Source organism: Nycticebus coucang, chromosome 8, assembly GCF_027406575.1.
Source record: "Nycticebus coucang isolate mNycCou1 chromosome 8, mNycCou1.pri, whole genome shotgun sequence".
In the NCBI taxonomy this organism is placed as follows: domain Eukaryota; kingdom Metazoa; phylum Chordata; class Mammalia; order Primates; family Lorisidae; genus Nycticebus; species Nycticebus coucang.
In genome coordinates, this window is record NC_069787.1 from 95,021,453 (window position 1) to 95,042,080 (window position 20,628).

A 20,628-nucleotide genomic window follows, 5' to 3' on the forward strand; every position below is an offset into this window, starting at 1 on the left:
CGCCGGAATGGTTCTGGGCTCCGAGGCCCAGCAGAGTCGGGGGCGGGACCTGATCTGGTTTCGGATTTCAGTAGTCTTAATTGCGAATCCCGGAGGCCGGGGCACGTCCTTGGATCACAAAACCGCGCGCTGACCGCCGATCTGGACTCTCCAGCCTCTCCATCCGAGCCAACTAGTAGTTTATTTAAAGGAAGAGAAAACGTTGTTGGTGTTTCCTCCACTGTTTGTGGAAGGACAATGCAAGTTTAGAGTACTGGATAAATGTCATTAGTGGGCCAGCCACCCAGGCTGTAAAGAATGAGTGCATGCATGAAAGCCGAGCCAAGCGTTGCCAAAAACATCTTTTTAGTCATATTTTAACAGTATGAAGCTCTAGAATGGTAACTCTCACCTATGTACATAGAATGACCTGGGGAGCTTTTAAAAAACACTCATGCCGGGTGGCGCCTGTGGCTCAGTCTGTAAGGCGCCGGCCCCATATACCGAGGGTGGCGGGTTCAAACCCGGCCCCGGCTGAACTGCAACCAAAAAATAGCTGGGTGTTGTGGCGGGCGCCTGTAGTCCCAGCTACTAGGGAGGCTGAGGCAAAAGAATCCCTTAAGCCCAGGAGTTGGAGGTTGCTGTGAGCTGTGTGATGCCACGGCACTCTACCCAGGGCCATAAAGTGAGACTCTGTCTCCACAAAAAACAAAACAAAACACTCATGCCTGTATAGCACACCTAAAGATCTTGATTTAATTGGACTGGGGTGGGCGTGGGGAATCAGACATAAGTACTGTTTTAAAAGCTCACCATGATGGGTGTGGTGGCTCACGCCTGTAATCCTAACACTCCGGGAGGCCTGTGGGTGGATCGCTTGAGCTCATGGGTTTGAGACCAGCCAGAGCAAAAAGTGAGACACCATCTCTACTAAAACTAGAAAAACTGAGGCAGGAGGATTGCTTGAGCCCGAAGTGGAGGTTGCTGTGAGCTATGATGGCCATAGTACTCTACCCAGGGTGACAGCTTGAGACTCTGTCTTAAATAAATAAATAAAAGCTCGCCAGGATGGGCCAGGCATGGTGGCTAACGCCTGTAATTCTAGCACTCTGGGAGGCCAAGGCGGAGGATCTCTTGAGCTCAGGAGTTCCATACCAGCAATGGCCAGACCCTGGTCTCTACTAAAAAAAAAAAAAGGAAGGGCGGCGCCTGTGGCTCAGTGAGTAGGGCACCGGCCCTACATGCCGAGGGTGGCGGGTTCGGACCCAGCCCCTGCCAAACTGCAACAGAAAAATAGCCGGGCATTGTGGCGCGCGCCTGTAGTCCCAGCTGCTCAGGAGGCTGAGGCAAGAGAATTGGTAAGCCCAAGAGTTAGAGGTTGCTGTGAGCCATGTGACGCCAAGGCACTCTACCCCAGGGCGTACAGTGAGACTCTGTCTCTAAAAAAAAAAAAAGGAAAATTTAGCCATGTGTTGTGATGGGCACCTGTAGTCCCAGTTACTCAGGAGGCTGAGGGAAGAGAATCACTTGGGCCCAGAAGTTTGAGGTTGACATTAACTAGGCTAATGCCATGGCACTCTAGTCTGGGCAACAGAGTGCGACTGTCTTGTCTTTTATCTTTTTTTTTTGAGACCTGTCACCCTGGGTAGAGTGCTTGCCTCAGCCTCCCAAGTAGCTTGGACTACAGGTACCCACCACAACACCTGGGTATTTTTTGGTTGTAGTTGTCATTGTTGTTTGGCGGGCCTGGACTGGATTCGAACCCACCAGCTCCAGCATATGTGGCTGGCGTCCTAGCTGCTTGAGCTATAGGCACTGAGCCGAGACTCTGTCTTAAAAAAAAAAAAGAAGGGCAGCGCCTGTGGCTCAGTCACTAAGGCCCCGGCCCCATATACCGAGGGTGACGGGTTCAAACCCGGCCCCGGCCAAACTGCAACCAAAAAATAGCTGGGCGTTGTGGCGGGCGCCTGTAGTCCCAGCTACTCGGGAGGCTGAGGCAAGAGAATCGCTTAAGCCCAGGAGTTGGAGGTTGCTGTGAGCTGTGTGAGGCCATGGCACTCTACCGAGGGCCATAAAGTGAGACCCTGTCTCTACAAAAAAAAAAAAAAAGAAGAAAACCTCCCCTAGATGAATTTTCAGAGTAAAAAAATCTACTATTTATAATTTTCCAGATGCAAAGCAGTAAAAACAACAGGAAAACATATGATCCCAAACCACCATTATTTTTGGAGAACAGTTTAAAGAAGCAAAATGAGGGGCTTGTGTTTTCTCTGAGGGAATTAATTAACTTTATAGCCTCATGTTAATTCTCCCAACAGTTCTGGGATGAAAAAAAAGACTCTGCCACCCTGGGTAGAATGCCCTGGAGTCATACCATCATAACTTACAGCAACCTCAAACTCTCGGGCTTGAGCAATCCTTTTGCCTCAGCCTCCTGAGTAGCTGGAACTACAGGCGCCTCCCACAACACCCATCTAGTGTTTCTCTTTCTAATAGAGAGGTCTTGCTCTTTGTCAGCCTGATCTTAAACTCCTGAGCTCTAGTAATCCACTAGTTTTGGCCTCCCACAGTGCTAGGATTACAGGTGTAAGCCACCACGCCTGCCTCCTACTTTGTTTTCTAATTTTATTTTCTTTTAGAGTCTTACTATGTTGCCTAGGATTTCCTTGAACTCCTGGGTTCAAGCAATCTTTCTGCTTCTGCTTCCTAAGTGTGTGTCACCACACCTAAGTCCCTACTTTGGATGCTAAAAAGCCATGGTTCCAAATGGGACTAAGGCAACAGGAAACAACGAAAAGGACAGTGTCTTTCTCTTTGCTGGGATCTTTCTCTGTGAGCATTTAGCTGTTGAAAGTAAACTCATCTCCTGTACTGGACTCTAATCACCATTCCAAGTCCAAGTAAGGGTGGTGTTCTGGGGCAGTTCTACATAGCTCTTCCTCTTGGTCTTAGGCAGTAAAAAATTCCATTACAAATACTATATTTTCATGTAGGCAAGAAAAAAAATTCAGACCCAGGTGGCGCCTGTGGCTCAGTCGGTAAGATGCCAGCCCCATATACCGAGGGTGGCGGGTTCAAACCCAGCCCCGGCTGAACTGCAACCAAAAAATAGCCGGGCGTTGTGGCAGGCGCCTGTAGTCCCAGCTACTCAGGAGACTGAGGCAAGAGAATCACTTAAGCCCAGGAGTTGGAGGTTGCTGTGAGCTGTGTGATGCCACGGCACTCTACCCAGGGCCATAAAGTGAGACTCTATCTCTACAAAAAAAAAAAAAAATTCAGACCCTTTCTATGAAAATCCTCAATAATTACCTAATGAAAAATAGTCAGGGCGGCGCCTATGGCTCAGTGAGTAGGGCGCCGGCCCCATATGCCGAGGGTAGCGGGTTCAAACCCAGCCCCGGCCAAACTGCAACAAAAAAATAGCCGGGCGTTGTGGTGGGTGCCTGTAGTCCCAGCTGCTCTGGAGGCTGAGGCAAGAGAATCGCTTAAGCCCAGGAGCTGGAGGTTGCTGTGAGCTCCGTGATGCCACGGCACTCTACCAAGGGCCATAAAGTGAAACTCTTGTCTCTACAAAAAAAAAAAAAAGAAAAATAGTCAGGAGTATGAATCTTGTTATAGAACTGACCTAGGTTGGAATCCTCTCAACCTCCACTTTCCAATTATAGAAAGTTACTAAAACTCTCTGGGCTTTGGTTTCCTTAACTACAACAAGATCATGTCATATGATTATTGTGAGGATTAATGAGATCATGGATTAGGATGTGGAAAATTTTTTTTTTTTTTTGTGGTTTTTGGCCGGGGCTGGGTTTGAACCCACCACCTCCAGCATATGGGACCGGCGCCCTACTCCTTGAGCCACAGGCGCCACCCTATTTTCTTTTTTTAAAATTTCAGGTTGATATAAGGGTACAATTAGGTTACATTGTTTGCATTTTTGTTGTTGTTGTTGTTGCAGTATTTTTTTTTTTTTTTGGCAGGGGCTAGGTTTGAACCTACCACCTCCGGTATAAGGGGCAGGCGCATACACCTTGAGCCACAGGTGCCGCCCTGTTTGCATTTGTTATGTAGAGTCCAAGTCATAGTTGAGGCCTTCACCCAGGAGGTGTGCCATTTACCCTTATATTGTATCTGGTAGCTGGTAGCATAACAAACCCACTCTCTCCTCTCCCTCCTCCCCATTTGGATATAATTGTGTTTTTCTCTTATGTGGAAGTGGAGTTGTTCATCTATTGGTTTTGTATTACTTTTGAGTACATTAGATACTTGCATTTTATTCTTTTTTTTTTTTTTTTGAGACAGAGCCTCAAGCTATCACCTTGGGTAGAGTGCTGTGGCATCACAGCTCACAGCAACCTCTAAGTCCTGGGCTCAAGCGATTCTCTTGCCTCCACCTCCCAAGTAGCTGGGATTGCAGGCGCCCACCACAACGCCCAGCTGTTTTTTTGGTGGTAGCTGTCATTGTTTGGCAGGCCTGGGCTGGATTCAAACCCACCAGCTCAGGTGTATGTGGCTGGCGTCTTAGCTGCTTGAGCCACAAGTGCCGAGCTGCTTTTTATTCTTTTTGACAGAGTCTCATTTTGTCATCCTCGGTAGAGTGCTGTGGTGTCATAGCTCACAGCAACCTCAAACTCCTGGGGTTAAGCAATTCTCTTGCCTCAGCTTCCCAAGTAGCTGAAACTACAGGCTCCCGCCACGATGCCCAGCTATTTTTAGAGATGGAGTCTTGCTCTGGCTGAGGCTGGTCTTGAATCTGTGAGCTAAGGCAATACACCTGTCTCTGTCTCCCAAGTGCTGGGATTACAAGTGTGAGCCACCTGCCCTTTCATTCTTGTAATACGTTAGTTAGGAGGATATACTCCAAATCTATACAGATAGGTACAAAAGATGTAAAGTCTCCATCTTTTTTTTAGGATGTGGAAATCTTAAATACACACACACACACACAAAGAAGAAATGAGATAATAGATGAAGTGTCAGGTACCATGCCAGGCACACAATGTGATAAAGGGTGGCAACTATTATCCAGGGAGATAGGAAATAAGGCAAAAATAATTTATTCCTTAATACAGTGTACTTCGTAGAGCAGCAGTCCCCCATCTTTTTTGCACCAGGGTATGTTGTCATGAAAGACAATTTTTCCACAGGTGGGGGTAGTGGTAGTGATGGTGGTGGTGGTTTTGATATGAGTCTGCAAGCAATTGATTTATTATGGTCTCTGTGCAATCAACCTCTCTGCTAATGATAATCTGTATTGGGAGTTGCTCCCCAGCACTTGCATCACCACCTCACCTCTACCTCAGATCACTAAGCATTACAATCTCATAAAGAGCACACCACCTTGATCCCTTGCATATGCATTTTACAATAAGGTTCATGCTCCTATGAGAACCTAATTCTGTTACTGATCTGACAGAAGGTAGGGAGAAGGGGCTGAGACAGTGATGTAAGTGATGGGTTATAGTATCAGGTGTACTGGCCCAAAATAGGCCTGCACCCACCTCAGGTGAGGCTGACTTGCCCAGGTAGAACTAACCTGCTTGGGAAGAATTGAGTGTCCCTCCTAGGAAGTGGTGGACTGGCCAATCCTTGTCTCCCTATCCCTTTATTTTATTTATTTATTTATTTGTTTATTTTTGGTTTGTTTTGAGACAGAGTCTCAACCTGTCGGCCTGGGTAGAGTGGGGGTTGTGATTCTCCTGCCTCAGCCTCCCAAGTAGCTGGGACTACAGGCCCCTTGCTATAATGCCCGGCTATTTTTTTGTCGTAGTTGCCATTGTTGTTTTTTAGCTGGCCCAGGCTGGGTTCAAACCTGCCACCCTTGGTATATGGGGTCCGCGCCCTACCCACTGAGCTATGGGTGCTGCCTCTCCCTAGTACTTGAAATCTCCTGTTGGGGCAGTGCCTGTGGCTCAGTGAGTATGGCACTGGCCCCTTATACCAAGGGGTGGTGGGTTCGAACCCAGCCACAAACTGCAACAAAAAAATAGCTGGGTGTTGTGGTGGGTGCCTGTAGTCCCAGCTACTTAGGAGGCTAAGGCAAGAGAATTGCCTAAGCCCAAGAGCTGGAGGTTGCTGTGAGCTGTGACGCTACAGCACTCTACTGAGGGCAACAAAGTAAGACTCTCTCTAAAAAAATAAATAAATAAAAAAGAAAATAAATCCCCTGTCTGCCAATACCCACGTGTGGATTTCTTCCTGGTTGGAGATCTTACCCCGCCTATACCCAGATGGAATAAAGCCATTTTATTTTTATTTATTTATTTATTTTGCCTTTTTTTTTTTTCTTTTTTTTGGCTGGGGCCAGGTTTGAGCCCGCCACCTCCAGTATATGGGGCCGGTGCCCTACTCCTTTGAGCCACAGGCGCTGCCCAGGAATAAAGCCATTTTAATTGCATAAAACAAGACTCCATCTTCCTTTCTTCTTATAACTCAAAATGGTCTTTCATCTTTGGCTCCGTAACCTTTTTTTTTTTTTTTAAACACTTTAAGATATTTTTTCTTTTTTCTTTTATTTTTTCAGTTTTTGGCTGGGACTGGGCTTGAACTCACCACGTCCAGCATATGGGGCCGGTGCCCTACCCCTTTGAGCCACAGGCGCAGCCCAGGCTTGGTAACCTTTTATTTGGTGCCAAACCCAGGATGGGGAGAAGACCCTTTGGAGGGCCAAAGTATATCCCATCAGACCCAGCTAAACAGACCCTTCCTCTGGAAGATGAAAGAAAATGGGAACTCTCTCCAACTCTGCCTAAACTTCATCCAGCTAATGGGTCCTCAGACCTCCCAGCGAGATCTCATTGATCTGGCCTTCAAGGTGTAGCAGTGCCTTTCAGAGCTCTAGTATTGGCTTCCACCATTAAGCAAACCTGGCTACTTTTTCTTCTTCTTCTTTTTTTTTTTGAGACACAGTCACACTTTGTCACCTTTGGTAGAGTGCTGTAGAGTCACAGCTCATAGCAGTATCTCCAGGTCTTGGGCTTAGGCAATTGTCTTGTCTCAGCCTCCCAAAGCTGGGACTACAGGCGCCCGCCCCAATGCCTGGAATTTTTTGTTGCAGTTTGGCTGGGGCCAGGTTTGAACCTGCCACCCTCAGTATATGGGCCGGTGCCTACTCACTGAGCCACAGGCATCACCCCTGGCTACTTCTTAAAACTCTGCGGAGCATTCCATAAAAAATAAAATCTTCAGGCTGCGCCTGTGGCTCAGTGAGTAGGGCGCTGGCCCCATATGCCAAGGGTGGTGGGTTCAAACCCAGCCCCTGCCAAACTGCAACAAAAAAATAGTCGGGCGTTGTGGCGGGCGCCTGTGGTCCCAGCTGCTCGGGAGGCTGAGACAAGAGAATCGCTTAAGCCCAGAAGTTGGAGGTTGCTGTGAGCCGTGTGACGTCATGGCACTCTACCAGAGGGCGGTATAGTGAGACTCTGTCTCTACAAAAAAAAAAAAAAAAAAATCTTCCTCAGTATCGTGCTTTAAGTGCAGTAAACCAGGTTTCTGGACAAAGCAGTGCCCCAAATCCAACCCTCCCCACCAAAACCCTGTCTAGCCCACAGAGATCTGGCTGCCTGGGTCTTTCTGAAGATCTGGTGCCACACTCTCAGAAAATTCCCTCCTGAACCTAGCTACAAAAGTTTGAAGACCCCTGGAAAATCAGAATGCCTCCTGAATGCCAGCCTGGGAAACTGAACTCTAAGTGTTTTTGCTTATAGATAGTAAGCCAATCTTTTCTCTTCTTTTCTTTTTAGAGACAGAGTCTCACTTTGTCCCCTTGGTAGAGAGCTGTGACGTCACAGCTCACAGCAACTTCCAGCTCTTGGGCTTAGCCGATTCTCTTGCCTCAGCCTCCCTTGCCTCAGCCTCCCGAGTAGCTGGGACTAAAGGTGCCCGCCACAATGCCTGGCTATATTTTTTGTTGCAGTTTGGCCAGGGCTGGGTTTGAACCTGCCACCCTCGGTATATGGGGCTGGCGCCCTATTCACTGAACCACAGGTGCTGCCCAATCTTTTCTCTTTTCTAACAAACACGGGGGGCAACTTCAACCACAGTGCCAGCTTGTAAAAATCCTCTAAAAACAGTCAGAGATCTTGGTAATGGGTATTAGATGTCCTCTCAGGATTATTGGCGATCCTGGTGACTCCTAGGGGTTCCTGCATCTCACTGTTCATCTTCCTCTTTGGTTATTGTCTGATAAGGTCACTAATGATGTTTTTTTCTCATTCTCAGTTTCGAACCAGTAACCCTCTGCTTCGTGTCTTGATTTATTAACCAGACAGTCACCACAACTCCTCATATCCTTGCCTTACTGGATACTAACCAGCTCAGACTGAAAAAGCCAGGGAGTGCCTACCCCACTTCACTCCCCCTCCCATACTCTTTACCAGCAGCCCATGCAGCCTCTCTTCCCACAGGAAGTAGTCAAACAGATACCACGCCCATCATCCCACCTCCTTATAATAAACTAAACAGGCTGGAATGATAGAATCAGGTGTACCTGCCCAAGTAGACCTGCTCCACCCAGGTGAGGATGGCCTGCTCAGGTATAACTTACCTGTCCAGGAAGAATTGAGTGGATGTCCTTCCCAGGAAGAGGCGGACAGACCAATCCTTGTTTCTCTAGTCCTTTAAATCCCCTGTCCACTATTACTCACATGTAGATTTCTTCCTGGTTAGAGATCTTACCCCACCTGTACCAAGGTGGAATACAGCTATTTATTTATTTTTTATTTTTTTGAGAGAGAGTCTAACTATGTTACCCTTGGTAGAGTGCTGTGGTGTCATAGCTCACAGCAACTTCAAACTCTTGGGCTCAAGTGATTCTCTTGCCTCAGCCTCCCAAGCAGCTGGGACCACAGGCACCCACCACAATGCCCAGCTATTCTTTTTTTTTGTTGTTTTTATTGTTGTTTAGCAGGCTCAGGCTGGGTTCAAACCTACCAGCCCTAGTGCATGTGACTGGCACCCTAACCACTGAGCTACAGACACCAAGCCACTATTTATTTATTTTCTTTTTCTTCTTTTTGTACTTTATCGCCCTCAGTAGAGTGCTGTGGCGTCACAGCTCATAGCAACCTCCCGCTCTTGGGCTTAGGCAATTCTCTTGCCTCAGCCTCCTGAGTAGCTGGGACTACAGGTGCTCGCCACAATGCCTGGCTATTTTTTTGTTGCAGTTTGGCTGGGGCTGGGTTTGAACCTGCCACCCTCGGCATAAGGGGCTGGCACCCTACCCACTGAGCCACAGGTGCCGTCTGCCATTATTTATTTATTCTTGACATAGAGTCTCAAGCTGTCACCCTGGATAAAGTGCCATGGCATCATAGCTCATAACAACCTCCAACTTGGGCTCAAGTGATCCTCTTGCCTCACTTTTTCTATTTTGAGTAGAGACAGGATCTTGATTTTGCTCAGATTGGTCTTGAAATCATGAGCTCAAGCAATCCATCTGCCTCAGTCTCCCAGAGTGCTAGGGTAGGCGTGAGCCACTGTGCCTACCTGAATAAAGCCATTTTAATTGCAAAAATTGGGACTCCGTCTTCCTTTCGTCTTGAGCCTCAGAATAGTTTTTTATCTTTGGTTTTGTAGCCTTTTGATGGGAAGCAGCTGTAAATACTGATGAAGCTGTGCTCACTAGGTCCCCCACCACTCACATCCTACTGTGTGACTCTGTTCCTAACAGGCCATAGACTGGTACCAATCAGCAGCCCAGGGATTGGGCTATAGAGGAAAAACTATACCTGATAAGGGAAATATCCACCAATAATGGCCCACCTTGAGAAGCAAAATCAAAGTATCCATAGTTCTCTGCTCCTCCTGTTCTTGGGAACCCTCTCAGTACTAGTGTGCTTCCACACTTAGGACTTTGCTTTCCCATCAGAATTTACTCCTTTACTTCCTTGGTTATCTCATCTAGGCCTATGGCTTTAGATACTAGTGACAAGCTGATAACCTCCCAGATTTGTATCTCTAGCTCTGACCTTTATTTTATTCTGAACTCTAGACTGATGCAAGCAATTGTCAACTCCACATCTCACATATCTATTAGACATCAAAAATTCAAGGCTCGGGCAGCACCTGTGGCTCAGTTGGTAAGGCACTGGCCCCATATACCGAGGGTGGTGGGTTCAAACCCGGCCCTGGCTGAACTGCAACCAAAAAATAGCTGGGCGTTGTGGCGGGTGCCTGTAGTCCCAGCTACTCGGGAGGCTGAGGCAAGAGAATCGCTTAAGCCCAGGAGTTGGAGGTTGCTGTGAGCTGTTTGATGTCATGGCATTCTACCGAGGGACATAAAGTGAGACTCTGTCTCTACAAAAAAAAAAAAAAAATTCAAGGCTCAGTGCCTGTAGCTAAAGCGGCTGAGGCACCAGAGCTGGCGAATCCAGCCCGGGCCTGCCAGACAACAATGACAACTACAACCAAGAAAAAAATAGCCAGGCATTGCGGTGAGTGCCTATAGTCCCAGCTACTTGGGAGGCTGAGGCCAGAGAATCGCTTAAGACCAGGAGTTGGAGGTTGCTGTGAACTGTGATGCCATAGCACTCTAGTCAGGATGACATCTTGAGGCTCTGTCTCAAAAAAAAAAAAAAAATTCAACTTACCAAAATCGATCTTCTGGGGCTGGGCACTGTGGCTCATACCTGTAATCCTAGCACTCTGGGAGTCCAAGGCGGGTGGATTGCCTGAGCTCAAAGGTTCAAGACCAGCCTGAGCAAGAGCGAGATCCCATTCTAAAAATAGCCAGGAGTTGGCACCTGTAGCACAGTGGTTACAGCCCCGGCCACATACACCAAGGCTGGCAGGTTTGAACCTGGCCTGGGCCAGCTAAACAATGACAACTGCAACAACAAAAAAAATAGCGGGCATTGCAGCGGGTACCTGTAGTTCCAGCTACTTGGGAGGCTGAGGCAAGAGAATTGTTGAAGTCTGAGAGTTTGAGGTTGCTGTGGACTATGATGCCATTGCACTCTACAGAGGGCAACAAGTAAGACTCTGTCTTAAAAAAAAAAAATTGATCTCTTGTTCTTCCTGCCTTCTTTCCCTTCTTCCCTCATTCTAATCCAACATGTCTTCTGTTTCTACTGTGTCCACACTGGTACAAACACCATTCTTCTGTGGTGGGATTATTGAAATAATTGGCTGTCCTCCTAACTGGCTGTCCTGCTTCTGCCTTTTCACACCTTCAGTCTATTTTCCACACAACAGCCAGAGGAATTCTGTTAACAGGGAAGTCAGGTCCATGATATTCATTTGTTCATAGCCCTACAGCAACTTTCCATCTCTCACCTTACAGAAACCAAACATTTCGTCAGCCTACAAGACATAGGAGAGCTGCCCCCCTACTTACATTTCTGAGTTTATCTCCTCTTACTCTAAATCAACTCTATTCAAAATTCCTTACTGGTGAGATCAAACAAATCCAAATGGGGACAGAAGAGATCAAACTCTCCCTCTTTATAGATGATATTATCTTATACCTGGAAAACCCCAGGGACTCAATTACAAAATTCTTAGAAGTGATCAGGAATATAGCAATGTCTCAGGACATAAAATCAATACCCACAAATCAGTAGCCTTCACATAGGCCAACACTTGTCAAGCCGAGAATAAAATCAAAGACTCTATTCCTTTTTCAACAGCACCAAACAAGATGAAATACCTGGGAATATATCTAACAAAAGACGTGAAAATCTCTATAAAGAGAATTATGAAACTCTGAAAAAGGAAATAGCAAAAGATGTCAACAAATGGAAGAACATATCATGCTCGTGGAAGGGAACAATCAACATTGTTAACATATCCATACTACTTGGGCAGCTCCTGTGGCTCAGTGGGTAGGGCACTGGCTCCATATACTGAGGGTGGTAGGTTCAAACCTGGCCCCAGCCAAACTGCAACAAAAAAAATAGCCAGGCGTTGTTATTTTCTCATTCACAGGCCAGAAAAAAAAAAAAAAAATAGCCAGGCGTTGTGGCGGGTGCCAGCTACTTGGGAGGCTGAGGCAAGAGAATTACTTAAGCCCAAGAGTTTGAGGTTGCTGGGAGCTGTTATGTCACAGCACTCTACAGAGGACAACACAATGAGACTCTGTCTCCTAAAAAAACAAAACAGAAAATTTAACCTACAAATTTGTACCATTATACGAATTTGATTTTTGTTGTTTCTTTTGTTGCAGTTGTCATTGTTGTTTAGCTGGCCTGGTCTGGATTCTAACTGGCCAGCCTTGGTATATGAGGCTGGCACCCTACCCACTGAGCTACGGCCGCTGCCCCAACACTCCAGGTTTAAGCAATCCTTCAGCCTTGGTCTCTGGAGTATCTGTGACAACAGGTGCTTACCACTGGGCCTGGCTAATTTTTCTTTCTTTCTTCTTTTTTTCTAATTTTTCTATTTTTATTTTATTTTATTTATGTATGTATGTATGTATGTATTGAAATAGCCTCATTTTGTCGCCCATGGTAGAGTGCTGCGGTGTCACTGCTCACAGCAACCTCAAACTCTTGGGCTCAAGCAATTCTCTTGCCTTAGCCTGCTAAGTAGCTGGGACTACAGGCGCCAGCCACAATGCCTGGCTATTTTTAGAATGAGGTCTCACACTGGGTAAGGCTGGTCTGGAACCTGTGAGCTCAGGCAATCCACCTGCCTTGGCCTCCCAGAGTGCTAGGATTACAGGTGTGAGCCACCCACTTTGTCCCTAATTTTTCTATTTTCAGTAGAGACAGTCTCACTCTTGCTTAGGCTGGTCTTGAACTCCTTAGCTCAAGTGATCCTCTCACCTCAGCCTCCCAGAGTGCTAGGATTACAGGAGTGAGCCACTACACCTGGTACTTCTTGGGGGTCTTTATTCTAAAAGCTTAGTGAGGGGGCGGTGCCTATGGCTCAGTGGCTAGGGTGGTGGGTTCAAACTTGGCCCCGGCCGAACTGCAACAACAAAAATAAATAAAAATAAAAAACTTGGCATTTAGCAAAAGCTCAGGGAGGCCTTCCCTGATTGCTGTACATTACAATTACCCCCACCCACCCATTCCTTTTTCTTCCTTTATTTTTCTTCATAACATTTACCACCACCAGAGAGATTTGTGGATTTCTTTTTTTTTTTTGAGACAATTTCACTATGTCACCCTTGGTGGAGTGCCGTAGCGTCACAGCTTATAGCAACCTCCAACTCTTGGGCTTAAGTGATTCTCTTGCCTCAGCCTCTCAAGTAGCTGGGACTACAGGCGACCACCACGACGCCCAGCTATTATTTGGTTATAGTCGTCATTGTTGTTTATCAGGCCTGAGCTGGATTTGAACCTGCCAGCTCCCGTGTATATGGCGCCCTAGCCACTGAGCTATAGGCGCCGAACCAGATTTGTGGATCTTATTTAGTTATCATCTGTCTCTAATACCTGCCCCCACCTTCATCTCCACTATGGCATAGTAATTTATCAGTTTTATTCATTCCTATATCCCCAGCACTTATACATGTCATATAGGGAACACTTCATTTTGTTTTATTTTTTGAGACAGAGTCTCACTCTGTTGCTCTAGATAGAGTGCTATGGTATCATAGCTCACAGCAACCTGAAAAGTCTTGGGCTTAAGCAATCCTCATGCCTTAGCCTCCCAATAGCACCCACCACAACTACCCACTAGTTTTTCTATTTTTAGTAGAGATGGGGGTGTGTGAGGCAGAACTAGACTGTGCCCCAGTAACTCTGTGCAGGCATTTGCCAGGCTGTGATAAGTATGAAGCTACTAATTATAACCCCCACTGCAGCAGATGTTCCTGTTATCTACGTGCCCTTCAGAGGATGCACCTTGAACCTATGTAGTAGCCTTGTATCTTCCTTGACCTTCTGTTGTCTTTGAGGACCTGCAGCCATGTGCCCAGGACATGTGTCGACCAGACTTTCCCTGAATTCCGAGATTTTCACGTGCACAAGCTCAAAAATTGTAGAAAAGGGAGGCCAGAAATTGAGTCGGCGGGCTCGGTTTTGGGGAGGCTAGTCCATCTGGCAGGTGAATAAAGCCACTTCCTCTTCTAGCTAGTGCCTGAGGGTATTTTTGTCTGCCTTGCTCCAGCTACAGAAGGGGTGGTGGTGGGTGGTTCCCTCACTCCTGCTCAGGCTGGTCTTTAACTTCTGAGCTCAGGTAATCCACCCATCTTGATTTTCAGAGTGCTAGGATTATAGGCCTGAGTCACCAGGTAGGGCCTTCACTCAAAAATTTTTTTTTTTTTTTTGTAGAGACACAGTCTTACTGTACCGCCCTTGGGTAAAGTACCATGAGGTCACATGGCTCACAGCAACCTCTAACTTCTGGGCTTACGCGATTCTCTTGCCTCAGCCTCCCGAGCAGCTGGGACTACAGGCGCCCGCCACAACGCCCGGCTATTTTTTTGTTGCAGTTTGGCTGGGGCTGGGTTTGAACCCGCCACCCTCGGCATATGGGGCTGGCGCCCTACTCACTGAGCCACAGGCCCACCTATAATGTTGAATTTAGAGTTAAATCTGAGAGACCTGGCACGGTGGCTCATGCCTGTAATACCAGCACTCTGGGAAGCAGAGGGGGATGGGTTGTCTGAGCTCACAAGTTGGAGGCCTGCTTGAGCAATTGCAAGACCCTGTCTCTAAAAATAGCTAGGTGTTGTGGCTTGTGCCTGTAGTCCCAGCTACTTGGGAGACTTAAGCAAGATAATCACTTGAGCCCTAGAGTTTGAGGTTTCTTTGCTGTGAGCTATGATGCCAGGGCACTCCACTGAAGGCTACAAAGTGAGACCTGTCTCAAAAAAAAAAAAAAAAAAAGAAAGAAAAGCAAAAATAGAGAGTAAACTCAGGTTACCCTCCCCAAGGGCCTACTGACAGGGACAACAATTCTCTTACCTTAGCCTCCAAAGTAACTGGGACTACAGGCGCCCACCACAATGCCCAGCTATTTGTTTGTTGTTGTTGTCGTTGCAGTTGTCGTTGTTTAGCTGGCCAAGGCTGGGCTTGAATCTACCAGCCTTGGTGTATGTGGCTGGCACCATAACCACTATGCTACGGGCGGCAAGCCACACCTAGCTATTTTTTCTTTTTTGAGACAGCATTTCACTATGTTGCCCTTGGTAGAATGCTGTGACATCACAGCTAACAGCAACCTCAAACTGTTGGGCTTAAGCAATGCTTTTGCCTCAGCTTCCCAAGGAGCTGGGCCTATAGGCATCTGCCACCACGCCCAGCTATTTGTTGGTTGCAGTTGTCATTGTTGTTTTAGCAGGCATGGGCTTGGCTCAAACCGGTCAGCTTCGGTGTCTGTGGCTGGCGCCCTATTCACTGAGCTACAGGCGCCAAGCCAACCTTGCTATTTTTTGAGACGGAGGTCTCACTCTTGCTCAGGCTGGTCTCGAACCTGTGAGTTCAGGACAATCCAACCACCTCGGCCTCCCAGAGTGCCAGCATTACAGGCATGAGCCACCCTGCTCTGCCTCAGCAAACCTTTCAACAAGGTAGACAATGCACCTGGAAACTAGAAGCTGGCCCTTGGATGAATATTAGCTGGAAGATTCTGAAAACAAGTTGTAAACCTAAAGTTGTTCTGGTCCATTTTCTGCTAGAATGCTGACTTATATATTTTTTCTTTCTTTATTTTTTAGAGGCAGAGTCTCAATTTTGTCACCCTCGGTAGAGTGCCTTCGTGTCACACAGCTCACAGCAACCTACAGCTCTTGGGCTTAGGTGATTCTCTTGCCTCAGCCTCCCAAGTAGCTGGGACTACAGGCGCCCATGGCAATGTCCGGGAATTTTTGTTGCAGTTTGGCCAGGGCCAGGTTTGAACCGGCCATTCTCAGTATATGGGGCCAGAGCCCTACTCACTGAGCCACAGGCACATCCCTGATTTGTAGTTTCCTTCCAGTTCCTTTGTTATCTTGCACACGTCTTACTTATTGCCCAAAGGTTACCAAAGCCCTGTGAAAACTGGGTGGATTTTTTCATTATATGTCAGGCCACCAACCCTTAACAAATAGTATCTGCCTGGTATTTTTGAGCTGAGGATGCTTAACTTGGAAACCTATCATGAGGTAAAAAGAACGAGCTTCCATGGCGTACTAGTTCTCTTTATTATTGTTGTTATTATTTATTTATTTTAGAGACAAGAGTTTCACTTTGTCGCCCTCGATAGAGTGCCGTGGCATTACAGCTCATAGCAACCTCCAGCTCTTGGGCTTAGGCGATTTTCTTGCCTCAGCCTCCCACGTAGTTGGGACTACAGGCGCACGCCACAACACCCGGCTATTTTTTTGTTGCATTTTGGCCGGGGCTGGGTTCGAACTCGCCACCCTCAGTATATGGGGCCGGCACTCCACTTGCTGAGCCACAGGCGCCGCCCATGAAATGGTTCTTGAATCCAAGAGCTTCTCTTTTTCTCTCTCCCCTTTTTTACCTTGGACACAGAATCTTACTTTGTCACCCTGCGTAGAGTGCCATGGCATCATCACAGCTTACAGCAATCTCAAACTCTTGGGCTCTTCTCTTTCCTCAGCCTCCCGAGTAGCTGGGACTACAGGCGCGTCCACTAGGCCCAGCTAGTTTTTCTATTTTTTTTTTTAATTTTTTTTTATTTTTAATTTCAGTGTGCTTGTTCATGTTTGTTTGAAGTACTCCTTTTTGGTTGATTTTCTTCTTTCTCCTGCGGTGCTGGCTGTTTTTTTTGATGTTGTTGGTAGAGACGGGGTCTTACTCTGGCTGACTGCTGCTCATATGGGTTATGAACCTCTGAGCTCAGGCAATCCACCCGCCTCGGCCTCCCACAGCGCTGGGACTACAGGCGTGAGCCACCACGCCCGGCCTAGTTTTTCTATTTTTAGTAGAGATGGGGTTTAGCTCTTGTTCAGGCTGGTCTCCAATTCCTAAGCTCAAGGAATCCGCCCGCTTCAACCTCCCAGAATGCTAGAATGACAGGCGTGAACCATCGCGGCAGGCCCCAAGTGCTTCTCTTGCACCAATCCTCAGATCTCAAGGCAAAGGGATACACTCCCTAGCCTGGGAGGGCCGGGAGCCATGGCCTTTGGCATGGCCAGTAGCCCATTCCCATTTCCGGCTTAAGCTTTGGCCGGAAAAGATCCCTTCCATTTCCTTCACACTAACGGACAATAAAGGAGGCCTCGAGCTAGGCAGGCCGGGCTGTAACTCAGCTGCTGACAGGGAGGAAATCTCCAGAAAGCCAAGCCGCCAACAAAGTGTACTCAACTCGAAGAGCAAAAGGATAAGCTGCTGTAGGGCAGAGGCCAAACCACAACCCCAGCTGTCCCCGCGAAGCCAGTAGAAGAAGCGCGCCCTCCTATTGGATAGCGAAAAGCAGCGTGTCCTTACGCCTCGCCCCCGTAGGCAAGCCCCCTGCGCGCGGGGCACGGCGGGAGTGAAGTCGGCGGGACTGACCGCTGTACTTCATCTCCCGGCGGGCCGAGCGCTGAAGGCGACGGCGCGGCGCCTTTGTGGAAGCTGTGGCATCGCGCGGAGGAAGTTCCGGTCTCCGCGGCGTCGGGTCGGTGGTGGCTGCTGAGGAGGAGGAGGAGCGGGCCTTGGGGGCTGCGCTGCCTCGGTAAGGGCCCTGGGCTTGAGAGAGGGTGTGTCAGGGTCTGCGAGAAAGAGCCAGCAGACAGGGCTACTCTGGACGTCGTGGGCTCGTGCGGCCTGGAAGCTGTGGCTTCTGTGTTGTGAGGCGGCCGCGGCCTCGCTCCGGAAGAAGTGAGCCAAGCGGTGTGGTGAGGGAGGTGCTGCCCGCGGCAGGAACGCCCCGGAACCGTCGCGGGCCTGGGGTGGAGCCCGGCGCGACGGTAGAATTACCGGCCCCGCAGCCGAGAGGCCAGCTGTGGACCTGGGGACTGGTGCGTGGTTGCGGCTCAGTGCTTCTAGTCTGCCGAGCTGCAGACGGGCTCTTTCTTTTTCCCTGCTTCTTATCCAGTTTCGAAGCATCGCTAAGCAGGGAGCTCTTGTGCTTAGCCCTCAGACCCGAATAGACACGAGTGGGCTTCAGCCGACCGTGGGGCTCAAGAGCTCCGAACCTGGCCTGCGGAGCGGTAGAACCTGGAGATGGGGGAGTGGTCTGGTGGGTTCTGTGCCCGTTGGGCAAATGCGCAAGGAGAGGGATGTTTCCGTGCATTCACGCTTTAGATTCCTGTTGGTCCTATAAATATATGTTTTTCTGTTTATTTTAGAATTGTTATTATGCTAATGGGTTTAATTCGGGTAGTCCTTTTTTTTTAATAAAAAGAAGAGGCCTTGTATTATAGGGTACATAAACTGTGAGGGTAATTACTTTGGAATATTCCAGGTTTTCTTGTGAAGGTCAGAGTAGCTGGATTTAAGTGAAGGAGTTAAATAGACTGATGCGCCTGGACACCTGGTTCATTTTCTGAACTCTGGATTGTGCCCTGTGTTTGTTAGTTTCTGTTTCAGTAATGATGCTACCAGTGTGAATGATTTAAATGTGTCACCATCACCAAACCTGTGAGAATTGTAGGTAAAGGTATCAAGAACTGGCAAATGACAGTAGGATTGGCAATGTGCAAAGTAACTAATGACATGTTACCATTTTGGTGAAGGTTAATGAAAGTTGACTGTGACCCTTTTCTCCAAAACTAGATAGTTAATTACAGGATGGGTACTGGTCTGTTTGAGCAATTGTAACATTTTTCCTTATAGAACTTCGTTAGCAGATGTAGTTTTATTTTTGTTGTTTAGGATCTTATGTTCCTGCAGTCTTTCAGACAAAAGAGGATTTGGTTGAGAGAGAGATTACTTAGTAAATGTTGTGCTTTCCCAACTTGTTGCAGAAATTTGGGCAATATTATACTCCTCTACCAACACATTTAAATGTACAAACTGGTGTTAATGTCTGATTCACAGTTGTGTTAAGATTAAACTATGGTGGGCGGTGCCTGTGGCTCAAAGGAATAGGGCACTGGCCACATATGCTGGAGGTGGCGGGTTCAAACCCAGCCCCGGCCAAAAACTGCAAAAAAAAAATGAAAAAAAAGATTAAACTATCGGAAAGTTGTGAAATTTTAAAGGTCATAAGTCATTCTTTTTTTTTTTTTTGTTTTTTGAGACAGTCTCACTTTGTTGCCCTTGGTAGAGTGCTGTGGCGTCACAGCTCATAGCAACCTCCACCTCTTGGGCTTAGGTGATTCTCTTGCCTCAGTGTCCTGAGTAGCTGGGAATACAGGTGCCCACCACAACGCCTGGCTATTTTTAAATTTTTTTTTTTAAGAGACAAAGAGTCTCACTTTGTCACCCTTGGTGGAGTGCTGTGATGTCACAGCTCACAGCAACCTCCAGCTCTTGGATTTGGGGGATTCTCTTGCATCAGCATCCCGAATAGCTGGGACTACAGGCGCCCGCCACAATGCCCGGCTATTTTTTTGTTGTAGTTTGCCCGGGGCTGGGTTTGAATCCACCACTCTCGGCATATGGGGCCAGCGCCTTACTCCTTTGAGCTACAGGCACTGCCCCGAAGCCTGGCTATTTTTTATTGCAGTTGTCACTGCTGTTTTAGCTGGCTGGTGCCAGTTTTGAACCTGCCACCCTCCGGATATGGGGCCGGCGCCCTACCCACTAAGCCACAGGAACCGCCGCATAAGTCATTCTTTGATGGAATATTCTGACTATATACCACATGTTTAGAAATAATTTTTCTAGCTCTGTGCTGGTAACACAGTGGTTACAGCGCTAGCCATATGCACCAAGGCTGGTGGGTTCGAATCCAGCCTGGGCCAGCTAAACAGTAATGACAACTGCAACAATAACAAAAAATAGCCCTGGGTTGTGGCTGGTGCCTGTAGTCCCAGCTAATTGGGAGGCTGAGGCAAGAGAATTGCTTAAGCCCAAGAGTTGGAGGTTGCTGTGAGCTGTGACACCATGGTATTTTACTGAGGGCAACAAAGTGAGACTCTGTCTCAAAAAAACAAACAAACAAACAAAAAAATAGGCTGGGTGCCTGTGGCTCAAGAGGCTAAGGCACCAGCCACATACACCTGAGCTGGCAGGTTCAAATCCAGCCCAGGCCTGGCAAACAACAATGACGGCTGCAACCAAAAAATAGCTGGGTGTTGTGGCAGGCGCCTGTAGGCCCAGCTAATTGGGAGGCTGAGGCAGGAGAATCGCTTGAGCCCAGGAGTTGGAGGTTGCTGTGAGCTGTGATGCCATGGCACTCTACTCAGGATGACATCTTGAGGCTCTGTCTCAAAAAAAAAAAAAAAAAAAAAAAATGTTTTTTTCTGTTACTTTCCTACAACGTATTTGTCTCCTTCACTTAGGTTAATTGGCCTCTATTGAGTTCATTTTACAAGTATAGCCCTGTCAATACTGGGATTTAGTATAGCAGAGTAGGTAACTATGGGGTCTCTGAAATGTGATATTGAATCCCTGCCCCCTTCTAACTCATTATAGTTGGGCAAATTTCCTAACCTCTGAGTCTCAGTTTCCCTCTTTGAAGTAAGAGTGAGAAATGTATGCACCTCATAGGTTTTTGTGAGATTTGGAAACATACAGAATGCCCAGTGTGTGCCTGGTGTGCAGAAATTGTTCACTAAATGTGAACCACTTCTTTTTTTTTTTTTTTTTTTTTTGAGACAGTCTTTGCTGCCCCCAGTAGAGTGCCGTGGCGTTATAGCTCCTAGCAACCTGAAATTCTTGGGCT

The 20,628-nt window shown here is 47.5% G+C and overlaps 1 protein-coding gene and 1 pseudogene across 3 annotated transcripts in view; both read left to right on the forward strand.

Moving 5' to 3' along the window:
- Window positions 1-7: 7 nt before the first annotated feature.
- LOC128591401 (uncharacterized) lies at window positions 8-18,143 on the forward strand (annotated as a pseudogene).
- Window positions 16,786-20,628, forward strand: part of RBM6 (RNA binding motif protein 6) — a 170,204-nt gene continuing 166,361 nt past the window's right edge. For 2 of the 3 annotated variants that reach the window (XM_053598698.1, XM_053598697.1), the window contains exon 1: window positions 16,788-17,529. The gene's annotated coding sequence lies outside the window, so the exon portion shown is untranslated. Of the gene's footprint in view, window positions 17,530-20,628 lie in introns of all 3 variants that reach the window. The other variant, XM_053598699.1, reaches the window with a different exon arrangement.